This window comes from Gorilla gorilla, chromosome 10, assembly GCF_029281585.2.
Source record: "Gorilla gorilla gorilla isolate KB3781 chromosome 10, NHGRI_mGorGor1-v2.1_pri, whole genome shotgun sequence".
NCBI lineage: Eukaryota > Metazoa > Chordata > Mammalia > Primates > Hominidae > Gorilla > Gorilla gorilla.
In genome coordinates, this window is record NC_073234.2 from 116,362,071 (window position 1) to 116,381,297 (window position 19,227).

At 41.2% G+C, this 19,227-nt stretch overlaps 1 protein-coding gene and 1 long non-coding RNA gene across 6 annotated transcripts in view; one reads left to right on the plus strand and one right to left on the minus strand.

Annotated features, from left to right (window-relative positions):
- Positions 1–19,227, plus strand: part of ANO4 (anoctamin 4) — a 417,441-nt gene that overhangs the window by 228,987 nt on the left and 169,227 nt on the right. The window lies entirely within an intron of this gene.
- Positions 3,908–19,227, minus strand: part of LOC109029254 (uncharacterized) — a 33,269-nt gene continuing 17,949 nt past the window's right edge. The window contains exons 4-5 of the long non-coding RNA XR_002008330.2: positions 9,287–9,394; positions 3,908–4,254 (exon numbers count right to left, since the gene is read on the minus strand). This is a non-coding gene — a long non-coding RNA (uncharacterized lncRNA). The remainder of the gene's footprint in view (positions 4,255–9,286; positions 9,395–19,227) is intronic.

Here is a 19,227-nt window from a genome sequence, read left to right on the forward strand (position 1 = left end):
TGTACAACATATACAAATATCAGTAAGTGCTAAAGAGAAAAAAGTAAAGCAGGAAGTGTTGAGAGGGGCTTGCAATTTTATAAAAGTCAGCAAAAGTGGGCCTCTTTTCCACAGAAAGAGAATAGCAAGTGCAAAGAGGACAGTTCCACAGGATGGAGCATGCCTGGTGTGTTCATGGAACAGTGAGGATGCCAGTATGACTGGAGTTCACTGAGCAAGGTGAAGAATAGTGAGAAATTACACCAACAAGGCAGTGGAAGCCTTAGTGATCACTGGGGGATGCTAGCTTTTCTCTGAGTGACATAGGAAGCCACTGGAGAGATTTGAGTAGAAATATAAGATCTGTTTTCTGTTTTAATAAGGGCATTCAGGGTGCCTGGTAAGATTAGACTGTGAGGGGTGGAGGTGGCAAGGGCAGAAGTGGGGAGAATAATTAGGAGATTCGTTGCAAGAATCCAGGAAAGAGATGATGGTAGCTTGGTCAAGCACTTAGAAGAGAGGAAGATGAGAAGAGTAGAAAGTAGCACTGAGGGGAATTGCAGACAGATTGAATGGGCAGTGTAAAAAAGAAGAGTCACAGACTATTTGTCTGACACATGGTATTTATCTAAGCAGTTGGGAGAAGACAGTTGCCACTTACAGGGATGCGGAAAAGAGTAGGTCAAATTGTAGACTTGTTAAGATTGAGATATCCCAATGGAGATGTTGGGTAAGATAGAAGAGTCTGGGATTCAAGGAGAGATCTGGACTAGAGATACACATTTGAATGAGATCTCCAAAGGAGTAACTGCAAATAAAAATGAGAAGAGGTCCAAGGATTGAGCCATGGGGAACACTAGTGTTACAATTTGGATGATAAAAAGGAGGCAGCAGAAGAGACTAAGAAGGAGTCACCAAGGAGCTAGAAGGAAAATCTAGAGAGTGTGGTTCAGGAGAGATGGAGGAATCAACTGTGTCAAATGCTGCTGATGGGGTGTGTATGATCAAGGCTGAAAGTTAATCATTGGATTTAGCAATATGGCAGGTTTGGGTGGTCTGGGCAAGAGAAGTTTCAGTGGAGAAGTCAGGGGTGAAAGCTTCATTAAAGTGTCTTCAAGAAAGAATGGGAAGAGAAAATACAGAGACAACAAATACAAACAGTTCTTTCAGTATGTTTCACTGTAAAGGAATGTAGAGAAATAGAATGATAACTGGAGTATGAAGTTTGGTCAATAAAGAGTTCTTTCTATTTTAGATGGGAGAAATAAATACATGTTTTTATGCTAATACAAACTATATATTTGAGATGGAAAATTGATGTTGGGAAAGAGTGGAGGAAGAATTTTTAGAGAAATGTCCTTGAAGCAATAAGAAAAGAATGACCACAAGTATCTCCCATTGCATGGACTCACCTATCTGCCTCTGTGCCCATAAATGCCACCTTTCCCCAGTGCTAAGGGTGTCCTGTCCATACTCATTGGTAAGGCCAACCCTTCACTTTGCGTCTAAGACCCCATACCTTCTCAGTCCCACTCAAATACATTGCTTCCAAAAGAGATAAAATGTAGTACGCTTTAAAAACTGAAATGCACAAACAGTACAATTTGTGGAAGTAGTTTGTTTCTGTTTGCACTCATCTCTCAGAAGGAGTGAAAAATCCAGCTGCAGTAAACACACACACACATGCGTGAGCACATGTGGGTGCACAGTCGAGGTTGAATATCTTGGATACTTCTCTGTAATATGATACAAATTACATTATCAAAATTTTTATGCTCACATTTATTAATCACTTACTATTATAATTTCCATTTAACAGATGAGACCATTGGTAACTTGCCCCAGACAACATAAGTAGTAAGAGATAAAGCCAGTATTAAAACCTAAGCATACTTGCTCTTTGCCCTTATATTGTGTTGATTTCTGGTATCTAAAGGTGAATTTCAGGGTTAAAGAAGTTAGGAGAGGCAGGGCATGGTGGCTCATGCCTATAATCCCAGCACTTTGGGAGGCCAAGGCGGGCGGATCATGAGGTCAGGAGATTGAGACCATCCTGGCTAACATGGTGAAACCCTGTCTTTACTAAAAATACAACAAAAAAAATTAGCCGGGCGTGGTGGCGGGCGCCTGTAGTCCCAGCTACTCGGGAGGCTGAGCCGAGATCATGCCACTGCACTGCAGTCTGGGCGACAGAGCAAGACTTCGTCTCAAAAAAAAAAAAAAAAAAAAAAAAGTTAGGAGACAGGCTGGGAAGACAAGTAGTGTTACGAAAAGGAAAAGGTAAAGGAACAAGGAAAATTGGGATGAATAATGAAGTTGGGTGCTGCCCAGACTGTGGTTCTTATGCCTCTAGTAGCCGTAGACTTGAATCTTGGTACATAACCACTTACAAGCTGAGTGGTCATGGGCAATTTATCAGATTTTTATGGATCTCTGTTTCCATTGTTAATCCTGAAGGTGATATCATTTATCGTAAATGATGAAGATTAAGTGGACCTATATATAGTGCCAATCTTTGTTTTTCCTAATTTTTACTTTTAAATTTCATATTATTGTTTTACTTCCAGTGTAAGTTGTTCAGCTACCTTCTATTTATGGCAAGTGATATTTGTTTTCCCTTTATGACTGATATAAAAGCTTTTTGTAAAATGATTATTTTAAAAAGTGAGTTATTTAAAGAAATATACAAAATTAAGATATTGTAGGTGGTATTACAAATTTGACAAAAATTGTGAAGATGGCCCGCGAATGATAGCATTCTGTGTTACTTGGCTAGTCCTTGTGGTGGACAAACTCTAAAGTCTGTGATGCCTGCTTCCTTTTCACACCTTCCCTTCCACTTGAGTTCAGGTGGGACCTGTGGCTTATATTTAACCAATAGAATATGGCTTTTGCTATCATAGAATATGACAAATTTAATGGGATGTCACTCCTGTGATTATCTTATATGGTATATAAGATCTCATCTCAGCAGACTGGCATTAGAGAGACCCTCCTTGCTGGCTTTGAAGAAGTAAGCTACCATATTGTGAGACAGCCTATGAAGAGGGCCACCTAGCAAAGAAAGGTGGGGTGGCCTCTAGGAGCTGGCATCCAGCTGACGTCCAGCAACAAGCAGGGATCTTAGTCCTACAACCACAAGGAGATGAATTCTGCCAATAACTGGGAATCCTGGAAGCAGGTCTTTCTTCAGTTGAGCCACTGATGAGACTACAGCCCCAGGCAAGACCTACATCATAGCCTGGTGAGACCCTAAAGCAGAGAACCCAGCTCAGCTGTGCCTGACTTCCACCCTCTAGAAACTGTGAGATAATTATTATGTGTAGTTGTAAGCCTCCAAGCCTATAGTAATTTATTATGCAACAATAGATAATTAATACAGTGATTAAAAGTCTGGGATCACACATTCTGAGTGTTCATTTGGTTCTACCATTACAAGCTGTGTGCCCTTGTAAAAGTTAACTTATCTGCAAAATGAGGCTAATAATGGGATTTATCTCATGGGTTATTTTAATTAAGTGAGATCATTTATATCGAGTGCTTATGTCTGTGCCTTTTACGTGGTAAGCATTTAGTATACTTCATTATTATCATCATTGCTGTTATCATAACGGCTAAATACAACGTGTTAACATTTTTATTTTGGAATAGTTTTCAAGGTAAACTTTAAGAAAAATTTTCATCCAGTTTACAAATTCTTTATAATGCAACCATTAGGAATAGCAACATCAGTGGGTCATATATTGTTACTGTGTATGCATTAATGAGATTTATAATTTAATGCTCTTGGAAGAACTCGGAATACATTTGGTAACAAGTTTAGCATGATCAAGGTTCAGATGTTTATCTGCTTGGAGAGGATTTGGTTTTAGATTCATCTGGGTATAAAGTTATAGATCAATTCAGAGCTAAACAACAATAGTAACAACAACAACAAAAACTGTATTTGATTGTCCATCCCAGTGTTTCTTTACCCCCATTCAAAGGAAATCTTCACAAAGATTTCCCCACTTAAAGAACTAATCTCATGCAGATGGCTCTGTTCCCTTGTAGACTTCCTGCCCAAATTACCCTAATTTCATCCTCATTTATATACTGCAGCCACATCCAGCTTGTTGCTGTAGATGCTCTCTCAGCATCCAGAACTCCGAGGATACAAGAACGACAACATTCTCCCTTCCTTCACAGTTGAAAACATGATGATGAGTGTCTCAAATAAATGAGTGTCAGGACTATGTGCACTACCCAGATTTCTGTCCTCTAGGGCTTTCTGGTCTGAAAAAAAAGAAAAAAGAAAAAATCAGACTTTTCTCCACCCAATAATCTCCACTTTACTCCACTCAGTCTTCTTATATGTCACACACTTGTATTACCAAGGGTCTCAAGGTGACGAGAAAGGAGAATTTAGGACAGTCATAACCAAAGAAGGAAGAAAGCAGATTTTCTTCTGAACCTCAGAGCCCTGGCGATTCCTTGAGTGTCTTTCAGGAGCTACCAATGTCAGTCCACACTTGTGGTGGCTTTTCTGTTAACTTGAGTCTTAGGCTGGATTTCCAAAGCATAAGCAGAACTTGAGGTGAGAATTCTTCCTCAAGTTGTTGATGGGTGGGGCAATCTCAGGAGAAAGGGGCATGAGAGGAGCAGAAGAGAACAGCTAAGCCAAAAGCATGGTCTCAGCTGGACACTACCTTCAGCCTGATCCCACAGGGGAACTCGGTAATCAGCAGGTGCAGCACAGAGCTGGTCTACTTTTCAGACACGGGCCCCCACGTCAGTCATTCATTGGCTGAGGTCTGTGAAGGTGGTGAGAGGTAGGCACTGTCCATTTGGCTGAGGGTCATTCTGGGTACCATCAGCATACATTACCACTGGTATTGAGTTAGTAGTAGAGATGCTGCCAAATCTGTGGTATTCAGACAGCATCAAGTTGTTCTTCTAATTTTAGGATGCTATTTCTCAAAGGTAAAGATTCCATGTTGCTAGTGTAATCACTTTGAGGGAAGACATACATGTGGCCAACAAGCATATTAAAAGCTCAATATCACTAATCATTAGAGAAATGTAAATTAAAACCACAATGAGATACCATCTCACACCAGTCAGAATGGCTATTATTAATACTAAAAAGTCAAAAAGTAACAGATGTTGGCAAAGTTGTGGAGAAAAGGGAATGTTTAGACACTGCTGGTGGGAGTGTCGGTTCAATCACTGTGGAAAGCAGTGTGGAGGTTCTTCAAAGAGCTAAAAACGGAACTACCATTCAACCCAGCAATCCCATTACTGTGTATATACCCAAAGGAATATAAGTCATTCTACCATATAGACACATACACATGTATGTTCACTGCAGCACTGTTTACAATAGCAAAGACATGTAATCCACCTAAATGCTCATCAATGGCAGGTTGGATAAAGAAAACATAGTACTTACACATCATAGAATACTATGCAGCTATTAAAAAGAACAAGATCGTGTTCTTTGTAGGGACATGGATGGAGCTGGAGGCCATTATCCTTAGCAAACTAATGCAGGAACAGAAAACCAAATACTGCATGTTTTTACTTATAAATGGGAGCTGAACGATGAGAACACATGGACACATGTCTCTTCTGTTTTGAGAGAGAGACTTTGTCTTACCGGTTTTTGCATTCCAAAGACTTATTACAGTGCTTAGCTTGTGGAATCCTGAGTTTGCTACAAAAGATTGTGGATAGCTGATTTTCACAGCTGAGTCTGGGTAACAACAGTCAATTCATCTCCAGGGTTTTTCAACATTGACCCTATTGACATTTAGGGCTGGATAATTCTTTGTTGTAGAGGGCTATTCTGTGCTTTACTGGATATTTGGCAGCATCTCTAGCCTCTACCCGCTAGATGCCAGTAGCACCTCCTTCAAGTAATGACAACCAAATATATCTCCAAGCATTGTCACATGTCCTGGTGTGGGGGGAGGGAGGAATCATCCCTAGCTGAGAATCCCTGGGTTTGACCCTTAATCCAATATTATATGGTTTGTTGTAGTGTCCAGGGGGTAGTGCTTCCATTCTTTTATCCGTGTTCAACCAACTTATTTCAGCACTCTTAACATCAGACTCTTGAATCAGAAAAGAGGCCTATGTATTTGAGGGGAAGAATAGAGTATGTGAAGACTGGCTCTCAAGCCAGACAGCTGGGATTTAGATCCACTTACTACTTCACCACTTACTAAGTGAATAACTGGGTAAAGCTTTTAATCTCTCTGTGCCTTAGTTTCTTTGTTTGTTAAGTGCCAGATAATTCCTATCTCAAGGGCTATTATGAGGATAAAATGAGTTAATAAATTACAATATACTTAGGAAAGAGTCTGGACATATTGACAGCTTTAACGCATGGCTGTTGTTGGCATTGATGGTACTGATAAAGAAGGGAGTGATTTCAACCACTGGTCATCCTGTTCCTGAAGCTCAAGCATTCAATCCTGTCACCTCTTGGGCTGAGAGTCCTTGTGTGTCTAGGGAAAGCTGAGGGGACCTGGTAGATGGCAAGAGATATAACGATAAGTCCCACCTCATCACCAGGACTCAGTCCACCTACCACTGCCCCATATCAGTCTGTAGAATCAGGGCTGTATTCTTACTGGTTCATCTTGTTAGGGCAGTTTTATCAAATTGATGATGGTTTGAGAGAGGGTGTTCTCCCTCCTTTCCCTCCCTCCTTTAGTCTTACTCTAATTTCTGAGACCGGTTTAAAGATCTAAGGGCCTCATTATTGCCTCAACTGCTTTTGCTTATTTAGGTAGACAAAGTTTAATCAAAACATTTCTGTTGCCAGGTCAAGATGACCAGTACAAAGTTATCTTGATTTACTCAAAGGATTATTCCAAATCAACACGTATTTCATATAACTCACGCATATTACTTCAGTCAAGACAGACCAACTTTAAGGGAAAAAAATACTCATTATACAAGGCACAGCTGAAAAACTCAAGTCATTTTATGAACTGTTGTCATCCCACAAAAAGAAACTTATTTAATCTAAAAGATTTTCTCAGCAGTCTAAATTTAACTTCTCTGATATAAAGCACGTTTTGCATAATCATCATTATGTGCCACATGTGGGCATTGTATTATATTTATGAAAGGAATTGAAGTCCTTTTTTTGTGATATTTTTGCTCCTGCTGTTTTTGCTATGTTATGATAAATTGCTGAAAATTATGCAAAGTATATATCATGAATATGACACTAATTATTCATTAACGGCATGGAGAGATTTAAAAGCTTTGAAGCAGCCTGGAGAACTGTAAATCCATTTACAATCTCCAGCTTATAACCCTTACAAGTGAAAAATTTGAAAAAGATGAAGTGTAAGCTGAGTATTATTAATTGAACTTGACATACCTTAGTTGCAAAAGTGATGATGCAGCACTGCCTCTTGAGGCAAGGGCCCTGGCTTAGCTCACTTCCTATTGTATCTTAGGCATATTTTAAGAGCAGTCTGTGGTATCTAATAACTCCATTTCCAGATGAAGTAATTCATTCACTCATTCATCAAATGTCTGATGAATATCTACTACTATTGAAGGAAGGGAGGCATTAAATAAATATATCAGATGTAATAGGTATTGTGGAGAAATATACAGGAATACTGGGAAGGAGTCACTATTTCATTTCAGGAGTTCAAGAAAAATCTCTATGATAATGGGTGAACTAAGCACAAAGAGAAATTGGAATTTGCATGTCTAAACCCAACTCTAAAGCATTGCAGAATTTTCCCACTGCTGGGTTTCCTTTGTTTTGTGCATTCCTATGCGGGCTGGCATGGGTGTAGGAAGAGTAAGTGGAGTAACTGAATGGGGGGGCATGGTAACAGGGGGAATAGCTGGATTTGGCTGTGGGATAGAGGTAAACTCTGGTGTTTGCATCTAAATGAACTCTTATGGGGCACGGAACAGGGAAAAAAGTCAAGTGCACGAGCAGTGTTGGGATTTTGGAGAGGCCCGACCTAGTCGCAAACACCTCCCTAACTTGTCCTTTTCCATTAATCAGTTGAACTCTCATTCTGGGTGCTACCTCTTCACTTTTGCCTACCCAGAAACCCAAAGTTTCTTCTTTAAAATTCTTCCCTAGTACTTATAATTGCCTAGCCCCTCTTTCATTAGGGGTTGTGCAGGAAAGCCACTCTGTGTCCTCCAGGAATGAAGTGTTCAATAAAGAATTTTACAGCACTGTAAGACCGCTTAAAAGGTTGGGCATGAAGGTCAGGGAATCCACCTCCCATCACTTCAGCCTGAAGCACCACAGCAGCAGGTCTCAGGTGCCGGCGTGGAAGCCACTGGGATCTCACTAATGCCCTTCTGCAGCACGTGATTCTCAAAACTTACCTGGAGCTGCTTCAAACCTCAAATCTGCCTGTAACTACCTGCCTGAGAAACAGCCTCTCCTTTCCCGCCTTCCATCTGAGCACCCATCATTGTACACTTTAACCCAGAACTTTATGGAGAAGGGGATTCTGGGAAACCAGAACCAGGTTCTGGTCCCAGCTTCTCAGCAATGCAGAGGACTCAGAAGGAGGTGCTAAGGTGACAACAAACAATATAGTGCAGCCACCAGCCCTCCTAACAGGTTGTTCCCTGTCCCTTCATTTGAGGCTATGCTAGCCCCATCTCTGTAATACCCAGATGGTTTAAAAGTTGTAAGGTCTGAAATCTAACACCTGCCTTTGAGATGGAGGAGCAGCTATTTCTGTTTTTTAACATGGGCATGGCTGAGTAAATCACCCAGTCAGAGTTCCTCCCAGAAACCCACGTCTTTGTTCTGATGCTAACATTAGGCAACTGTCTTTTTTCAAAGCATAGCAGAATTCACTGGGACCCAATATTTAATTGGATAGTCAGCAGCAGCCACAAGCCTGCCTATGGAAATGTCCTTGTGTTTGTGATGCAGGGGAGGGAAAAGAAACAAGGAAAGACAAGCTAAAAATTCCTTCCACCATAACTGCCCACAGAGGAATTAAAGAAGGTTCCCTTTGTCGCGTCCAGCCCCTGCAGTGAGAGTATCAATCCTCATGCACACGTGTATTGAGCGTCTATTATGTTCCAGGCACTGTGCCAGGCACTGGAGAATAAAAAAATAAATGTTCTAGTTATCTATTGTTGTATAACAAACAACTCCAAAACTTGTATGTTAAAATAATAGTCATTCTTTTTGCTCTCAAATCTGCAATTGAGCAGGACTTGGTAGGGACAGCTTCCGTCTGCTCCATAGGACATCAGTCGGAGCAGCACTACTAGTGTCTGGAGGACCCCCCTTTTAAGGTGGCTGACTCACATGGCTAGAATGTTGGTGTTGGCTGTCAGCTGAAAGCTCAGTCAGGGTTGTGGGCTGTGGGCCTCTTCACAGGCTGCCTAGGCTTTCTCATGACATCGTGGCTGGGTTCTAGGAGAACAAGGTAAAAGTGAACTTTTATGACCTAGCCCTAGAAGCATTTATTCTGCTATACTCCACTGGGAGAGGCAGAATGAAGGGGAAGGGACATAGATTCCACCTCTTGATGGAGAGTCATAAGGTTCTAGAAGATGTGTGGGATGAACAGTAATGTTGGGGCCATCTTTGGAAAATACAAGCTGCCACAATATGCTCAGCATATTTGAGGAGCTCACTAACTAGCAATGAAGGCAGATGTGAAACGGATAGAATACAGTTTGAAAAGTTCTATGGAAGCCCTGGGGAATTTCATACTCTGCAGAGATTTCAGGAAGGTTAAGAGAGGTGACCTGGGACTTAAAGGATGATTAGATATTCATCAAGTCAGAAAGTAGAAGGGCATGGCATTCCAGATGGGAAACAACATAAACAATGGCATGATAGACTTTGAATTGAGGCCTCAGGGCTCCTCTGTGCACCTCTGCTTCCCAGACAGAGTGTGAATCCCATGAGGACTGCACAAATTTCTCCCTAGTCCACAGTGCCTGGCTCATCATGTCATCTTGACTTTCACATTATATATGCTCACTTAGCAATTTCCCATGAACATAATTGACATCAGATACAATTGTTCTAGACCTTAATGATAGAGCTAGAAAGATGTGCATTTTATAGTAATTTTTTTCCAAAATGTTGCTACCAAATATCATTTAGCCTCTTTACAACCAAATCCATCACACTGTACTTATATTTAAATAAGACTCATCTCAATGCCAATTTCTTTCAGGCCAAGGATTTTACTAAACAAACTGTACCAGCCATTACCTACAAACTTAGCCAAGATCATGATGGTCTTCCAAGAAGGTAGTGTTACTGCTCACTAGAGTACTTTGTTTTTCAGCTCCATTCTTCTTTCTCTCTGTTTTCTGCACATGTTGAAATTAAAAAGAGTTTTCTAGAAGACCAGAAGTAGAGCAGGCAGAAAAATGAAACTATACTACACATGATTTTCCTTGACCTTAGCAGTCCAGCAGGCAGGAAAGAAAAGTACATGTGGTGAGACCTTGTGCCCATTAGACTTTCAGAAGTGCATTATGTCGCCTCTTGGGGACTCTCTTCCTCCTCAGTCTGTAGGTTCCTTTCTTCAGCCAGAATATTCTTTTGGATTGTGTAGCAGTAAATCACTTTGGCATTCATCTGAGGCTGCCTTGATTCGTTTCTCAGGCTCTAATGAGAATCTTCTGAAATCTAGTGTTTTATCAGTGACTCATGGATAACATCATATAGTTATAAAAGGGTAACCTGTTAGAGGCATTCGCTGTTCGCTGTTGCTTCCGATTGTTCAAGGGGATCTCCCCCAACTGCACGTATCTGTAGAAACTCCAGTCGAGTGAAAAACTGTTAGTCTTGATTCCTTATGTCACATAATGTTTTACTTAGTTGACAGAACACAGTTAAGCCATCAATTAAGTACTGAATTTTAGTTTGTCATTTCCTTTTTTTCTCTGGTCCCATTTGTACATAGCAAAGCTGTACCTTAATGCCTTTTTAAAATTAACTCTTTTTAGGGAAAGGGAGTTCTAAATAAACTCTTAAATACTTGGAACTGAAACTTTCTTTGAATGATGTCTTAGTTTATTTTGTGTTGCCACAACAGAATACCTGAGATGGGGTAATTTATGAAGAAAATATTATCATTTAGTTCATGGTTCTGCAGGCTGGAAAATACAGGAAGCACAGCACCAACACTTGCTGGGCCTCTGGTGAGGGCTTTTGTGCTTCATCACATCATGGCAGAAGGTCAAAGTGGAAGTAGACACATGCGAAGAGAGGCAAAACCTGGGAGGTGTCCTGGCTTCATAACAACCTACTTTTGTGGGACTAATCCATTCCTGCAGGAACAGGTGCAGTCTCACCAGAGTGAGACCAAGCACCAAACCACCCACAAAGGCAGCACCCTCATGATCCAAACACCTCTCACAAAGCCCCACCTCTCCACAGTACCACACTGGGGATGACATTTCAACATGAGTTTTGGTGGAGACAAACAAACCATATCCAAACCATGGCCAGTGGGTTTAAATTGTCCAAAAATGTCATTGGGGAGTATATTGACTGTGATTATAAGCCTGCTGTTGAATTATCCCAACCATTTTTTAATTTATTATTTTTATTTCTTCTGACAGAGTCTGCTCTGTTGCCCAGGCTGGAGTGCAGTGGCGCGATCTCAGCTCACTGCAAACTCCACCTCCCAGGTTCAAGCGATTCTCACACCTCAGCCTCCTGAGTAGCTGGGATTACAGGCGTACACCGCCAAGCCCGGCTACTTTCCTGTACTTTCCAGCCTGCAGAACCATGAACTAAATGATAATCTTTTCTTCATAAATTACCCCATCTCGGGTATTCTGTTGTGGCAACACAAAATAAACTAAGATATAATTTTTATATTTTTTTTAGTAGAGATGGGGTTTCGCCATGTTGGCCAGGCTGGTCTCAAACCCCTGGCCTCAGGTGATCTGCCCACTTCAGCCTCCCAAAGTGATAGAATTACAGGCGTGAGCCATCATGCCCAGCCACAACCATTTTTTAAAATCATTATTTCATGTCCCTCATTACTTAGCTTTGATTCTGTTGTTCATCATCATGACCACTCACAAGCACCTGAATTCTCTCACTCCTTTATTCCTTTGACTTATTTGCCGGGCAAAGCCCCGACCTTGGTTAAACTGCATCTTGTTCATGCCCACCCCTGAGTGATTTAATGTTGCTGGAAAAAACATGCTGACTGGTTCACTTTACATCATGACCACAGTCTCACACAGGTACCAGAGAATGCTCAGTGAGCCTGGTACTTTTGCTTCGTCCTCTCTATAAAAATCAAGTAACTTTCTTCCTCCCTCTTTTCCCATTTTGCTCTCTCTCTTTGCTTCTTTCTTTCATTGATCCAATTTTAAAATTTCAATCATTAAATAATCATATAGTGCCTGGCACAATTCAAGGCACTTGGGATACATCAGTGAACAAATCAGAGAGCCCCTACCCTTGTGAAACTCACATTCTAGTGAGGGAGACCGTGAACAATAAACATAATAAATAAGTAAATAATACAGTATGTTAGAAGGTGATAAGTAGAGGGCCAGGTGCAGTGGCTCATGTTTGTAATCCCAGCACTTTGGGAGGCCAAGGTGGAAGGATTACTTGAGTCCCAAGTTGAAGACTAGCCTGGACAACATGGTGAAACCTTGTCTCTACAAAAAATACAAAAAATTAGCCAGGTGTATTGGTGCATGCCTGTAGTCCCAGCTACTTGGGAGGCTGAGGCAGGAGGATTACTTGAGACTGGGAGGTTGAGGCTGCAGTGAGCCAAGATTGCACCCCTGCGATCCAGCCTGGGCAATAAGTGAGAACCTGTCTCAAAAAAAAAAAAAAAAACAAAACAAAAAAGAAGGTGATAAATGACATGGCACAAGAAAAACCAGAGCAGAGTGTGGGTATGAGAGCACTAAGGGAAAAGGATAGTCATTTTAAATAGGGTGTTGGGTGGGGGCTCACTGAAGGTGATGTTTGACCAAGATCTCCAATAGGTGGGGGAGTTGGCCCACTGTTACTTCACACTGCCCTCTCTCTGCCCAATCAACCTTCTCACCTGTTTTCTCTGCACCCTCATCCCTCTCAACCCCCCTCCACACACACACACACAGTTCTGCTGATAACCTTGCCTATACTCTGATAGAAAATGAAAATGCTCAGACAGGATCTTCTGTGACTCCCCACCCTCAACCTTCCCTCCCACCACCACTGTGTGTGCTGTCGCGGGAGCTCTCCTATTATTTGCTGAATCCCCTCTCACCTCACCTTCTCAAGGACTTTGCTCCTGTAATTGTCTTCCTCTATCTCTCCTGCATCATCATTTTTCCTCTCTACTCAGTTGTTACAAACATGCTCCCGTAACTCACAAGATGAAAAATCTCTTGACCCCTATACTCTCCTCTAATGACCACTCTGTTTCTCTTCTACACTTCACAGAAAACTTCTTGAAAGATTTGTCTAGTGTCCTGTCTCCATCTCCTCACCTACCATTCTGTTTTCAAACTTCTCAGTTTGGGCTTTCTCCCTCACCATTTCACAGAAACCCCTTTTATAAAGGTGGCCTGTGATCAAATCCAGCAGTCATGCCGTCCCTGTTATCTTACTGGCCTCACCCGCGGCTTTCCTCCACACGGTGAGTCATTCCTTCCTTGAGAAAAACATGCTTCTCTTGGCTTTGGTGACATCTCATGCTTTCCTGGATTGCTTCCTTCTTCATTGGCTCTTTCTCAATCCCCTTTGCTCACCTTCTCTTCTGTTTGATCTTCAAATATTAGTCTTTTAAGACTTGATCCTGGGTCCCCTTTTCTTCTGTATCTCCATCTTCCTGTGACTTTTGTCCAGTTCCATAGCTTTATATAGCTTCTGCCTGTCACTCGAGGCTTTGTCATCTCAGAGGCTTCAGGCAGCAGGGTTTACTTTTTGATCTCAGGATGGCAGAAGTGGAGGAGGAGGAATGCTCTTTGCTGCGACCAGGGACCCAGATAACAGAAGCTGCATCCAGACACCTGCCTCTGGGGCAGGGAAACGCAAATCACACACCACACTTCAAGGCTCTGCTCACAGCTCAATGGCTAGAGCTCATCATATGGCTCCTGCCTACCCTAGTGGGCCAAGGAGCTCAGATTTCCCTGTGCCTGAAGGAGAGGAGAACCGATGCCAGGGACACACTAGTGACCCCCACAGAAAATGTTTTCAAATGTACTTTATATATACATGTACATATATATTCACACACACGCACACACATACACACACCCTATAAAGTAGGTGAGGGTAGTTATATCAGCATTATACCAATGAGGAAGTGATATCAGTTGAGGTATAACCTGTCAGATTTCTCTGTTATTAAAAATCATAAGAGCCCCATTTATTGACAGTTTTGTATAACCTTTAGGTAAAAACACTTGGTAGACTATACTGCTCTGTGCCCTGTAACATCCTCTAATTTTGATCAGCATTTCACCAAGACATAAATATAACAGACTGAGGAGGGATGTCATAACCCTTCCCAAGTGCACATGTATACCTGTGTAACAAACCTGCACATTCTGCACATGTATCCTGGAACTTAAAGTAAAATAAAAAAAATAAAAAGACTGATAGTAAAAAAAGAAAGTATTTCCAAAGTTAAATTGCTTCCTCACTAGCAGAAGACACCAAATTCTTCTGTCTTTTCTGGGTCTTGCTTATTTCATGGCTGTTAATCTCTGCAGCGTACTAAGGGCACAGCGATTCATGGGTTACTGATTGGGTCATAGCTGTGAATGGCTGTCAGTGGGTTGATGTTTTGTGATAATAAAAAGTATACTGTGATGATAAAGTTGTCCCCAAGTTCAGTTTATCTCATATACCATCTAGAAGAGTAGGGAAAACATTATGATGGTCTGTAAGAAGTGAAGGGAAGTTTGGAATTTTATAGGTCAGAACTGACATTGCTTACTTCTAAGGAGAGATTTAGTACTGGGATTACCTACAAAGGGAGTATTTTCTCTCCCAATAGATAGTAGACCAACCTCTGTTCATACTAATTACATTATTTATAATTAGGGTCATCATTGCTTTGCTGAATTTTGAGTTCCCTGAGATCTTGAACTATGTCTTAACCTTCTTTGTATCCCAAGGGTCCAATTAGGGCCTATGCACTAGGCAACACAGTGCACAGTAGTTAAATCATCTTTAGGTGTTTGCTGAATGATTTTGTGAGTCATTGTGTTGTGAGGCAGATAAAACATTTGCTTTTCATAATGGATCTAAGAAGGTGATGGAAGAAGGTTGTCTATATCAGTGTGTATTAATTAGCAGTATCAGATATACTCCCACTTCCGGTGGTCTTGTGGATAGATGTAGCCATATGACTACTTCTGTTTAATGGGCTAGGCACAGAAGTGTTATGTATCCTTATGAGGCCCTCTGAGCTCTGCCTTCGCTCTGGCAGAGTGACCCATCAGCATGAACCACTAAATCACTGCAACGAGCTGACCTGCAGTAGACATGTAGCATGAACAAGAAATAAACCTTTATCATGGCACTAGCCGATAGAAATAATGTAATTTAAAATATTCGGGAGCCACATATAAAAGGTAAAAATAAACAGATGAATTTAATAATAGTTTTGCTTATCCAATAGATCTAAGATATCATTTAAACATATGATCAACATAGGAATTATTGAGATATTTTACATTCTTTTTTTGTATATATGCTAAGTCTTCAAAATCTGGTGTGTACTTTCCACAGTCAGCACATCTCAATTTGAACTAGTTATATTTTAAGTGTTTAATGGCCCCAGATGCCTACTGTACTGCCAGTACAGCTCTGCTGTTTGAAGTCACTGATATTTGGGGGTTATTAGTTGCTGCAACATAACTTAGCCTATCCTGACTGCTACACTAAACATTGATTTTCCTTGGATACCCTGATGAAGTAAGTCTTCCAGACTTGACATGGGGATCACCAGGGTTGCTACAAAGGAACAAAGAGTATGTTGCATCAGGGGACTCACTTTATGGCAACATAGAGAACCTCTAATGAAATGTGTGAAGATTTGTGCTCAGCCCCTCAGCACTGAACATCTCCTAATTGTGGCCTAGAGGAGAGTTTACTTTAGTTTCTCATAAATTTAGCCACATTGAAACCTCTGTGGTAAGAGGATGAATTTTTTTCTGACTGATAATAGTGTTTTAACAAGGTAATCAATAATGTGAGAAAACTACTCAAAGTCTCGATCGCAAGATGTTCATAAATTCATTTAGGAAGCATTCCTTCTCAATGACCATGTGCTCAGTAACATGCTGGGTGCTGGGAATACAACTGTGGAGAAGTGTACAGTCTCACAAAGACAGCAATGAAATCTATAATTAGAGTATTCATTAGCTGGAATATGACCTGCATTAGTTTTATATCGCGGCTGAAGAGATTACTTCAAACTTCAAGGCTTCAAGCAACCTATGTTTATGCTCCCACAGTCTCTGTGGGTCAGGAGTCTGGGTACAGCTCAACTGTGTCCTCTAATCAGGATCCCTCCAAGGCCACCCCAGGGTGTCTGCCAGGTTGCATTCTTTTCTGCAGCTCAAGGTCCTCTCACATAGTTATTGGCAGAATTTAGTTTACCTTGTGGTTGTATGTCTGAGGTCTTCATTTTCTTGTTGGCCTTCAGCCAGATACGGTTCTCAGCTTCTAGAGACCCCTCAGAGACCCTCACACAACACAGTGCTTATTTCTTCAAAACGAGCAGGAGAATCTCTCTGACCTCTAGGCTCTTTTTTAAGGACTCATCTAATGCATTCGGCCCAATTCACGCTGCAATGGAAGGAGCCCAGCCATGAGGCTGTTGCAGTATTCAAGAAGAGAGATGATGGTTGCTTAAAGGAGGGTGGTGGCAGTAGAGATGGAGAGAAGTGGATAGATTAAAGAGAAGTTTAAAAGGTAGAATCAATAAGACTTGGTGATGTGTTGGATATGACATAAGGAAAAAAGAAGTTAAAGATGGCTCCTGGACTTGAGCTACTAAGAGGATGATTGTGCCATTTCCTGGTCTGGGGACACTGAGAAGAAGAGCAATTTTGCCAGTGAAGGAGATCCATTATAGACATTGATGTGTCTGATCTGCCAGTGAGACACGAGGTACCAGGTGCCACAGTGACCACTGGCTACACTGATCTGGAGCTCAGAAGAGAGGTGTGGGCCAAAGATATGAGTCTTGGAGATATCAGCTAATAGGTGACATCTAAAGCCATTACGAGGGATGAGATCATCCAGGGAGGACAGGTAGAATGAGACTAGAGCCTGGATAAAGTCCTTAGGGACCTCCACTTAAAGGTCTACTAAGGGGGAGGGAGTGGCAATTTCACACACACCAATTTCTTGTTGCTGTTACTAATGTCACTTTCAGGGAATGAATATTGTAATCATTTAGGAACATATAGTACTTCAAGAGGCTTCTCTCCACAGGACACTGTGTGTGTGTGTCTGTGTGTGTGTGTGTGTCTGTGTGTGTGTGTGTGTGTATGTGTTGCAGAGAGGAAATTGCATCCGAATCAGCTGAAGAGCATTTGTAAACTACACTCACAAATTCCAATGTGTGCCTAAGGGAAAAGAATAACAGATGCAAAAAATTTCTTTTTAGAGACACATGCCCTCATTTTTTAGAGAAAACTGGAGCTCATAAAAGTACAAGTCATTTGCCCAGTGCTACACAGTTGGCTAGATGATAGCCCCACTGAAAGGAGTTAAAGGAGCCCTTTAACCCTCGAGGAATGTACATTTGTCCATGAGTTTCACAGGCTAGATTCCAGAAACATCAAGGAATTCTAGTATCAGCTATTGGGGGTTACCCAAATGTCCCCCAAGCATTCAGTACCTGTGAGTGGAAGAAAGAAATTCTCACTTATTGAACCAGTACTATACAACCATGACAGCTTCAGAATGATGCTGCAAGGCAGATATTATTTTCCTCATTTTACAAATGAAGAAACTGAGGCTTATGAATTGAGTAATGTGCCCACAGATGGCAGAACCAAGCTTGAAATTTGCTCTTACTACTGGCCTTACATTAATTTTTAGGATGTTAAAGCCAACTGTATACATTGTGCATTGACTGTAATATATAATTAAGCATTCCTTCAAAAAATACAATTACAGTGGAATTGAATTCATGAGCAAATATATAGTGTGAGCCTCTCAGCTTTCTTCTTGTGAAACAGCTGTTCTGAAGCCAGACTGCATTGATGAGAACCAGGCTCCATTCTTTACTTGAGTAAACTTAGCCAAGGTACCAGACTTCTTTGTGCTTTAGTTCCTCATTTGCAATAAATTAGAGTAATAATAATACCGGGGTTGCTGTGAAAATTGAATGATTTAATGTATGCAAAAGATTTAAAACACCACCTAACGTGTAGTGGCACTATGTAGCTGGTCCTGTCTCTACCATTACTATTCATTTGCATTCACTATGATTTTTTTAATCCAAGAGGCTTATCTGAGTTTCCAATTAGAAATTAATATCTCCTCCTAGCCCCAGAATTTTAGAGTTTTGCTTTGTCCTCTTAACAGTATAGTTATGAGAAAGTGATGCCCAGATAGTTACCTAAGGGGATACAGAGCAGATGCAAGTGGCTAACCTGATTTGATCCTTCATGCTCAGTAAATTGAAACATCAAGCATATTTATGTCTCAGGGCCTTTGTCTTCTACTCTTCTCACTGACTGGAATGCTCTCTCCCTGTGTAATAGAACAGCCTCCCTGAGTAATTTCTTCAGGTCTCTGTTCAAATGTAACCTTATCAAAAGGCTTGTCCACACCACTCTATCTAAAATAGCATCTCCTTCCCACCATTACTTTCTATTTTCTTACTCTCTTTTTCTTCAAAGCACATCATCAGAAGTATTACACGTCTATTTATTGAGGGTCTGTCTCCCCATTAGAGCTTGAGTTCCACAAGAGCGGGGATCTGGTCTGTTTTGTTCACAGCTGTATTCCCAGCACCTAGGACAGGCCCTGGAACATCATAGGCCATCAGTAAAGATTTGCAGAATAGATGAGTGGATGTGTGAGTGAATGCTAAGTTACAATTCACACAATGGGATTCATGGCTATCTGCAAAGACCACCATGATTTACAGGTGCATTGTCACCTACACAACTTTGGGACAAACTGGACAGCTCCAGCCCCTCACTGCAGTTAAGAGTACTACCATCTGTCCAGTTCCCCAGGCCAAATAACCTCTTCATCATTCTAGGCACTGGATTGTTTTTTCA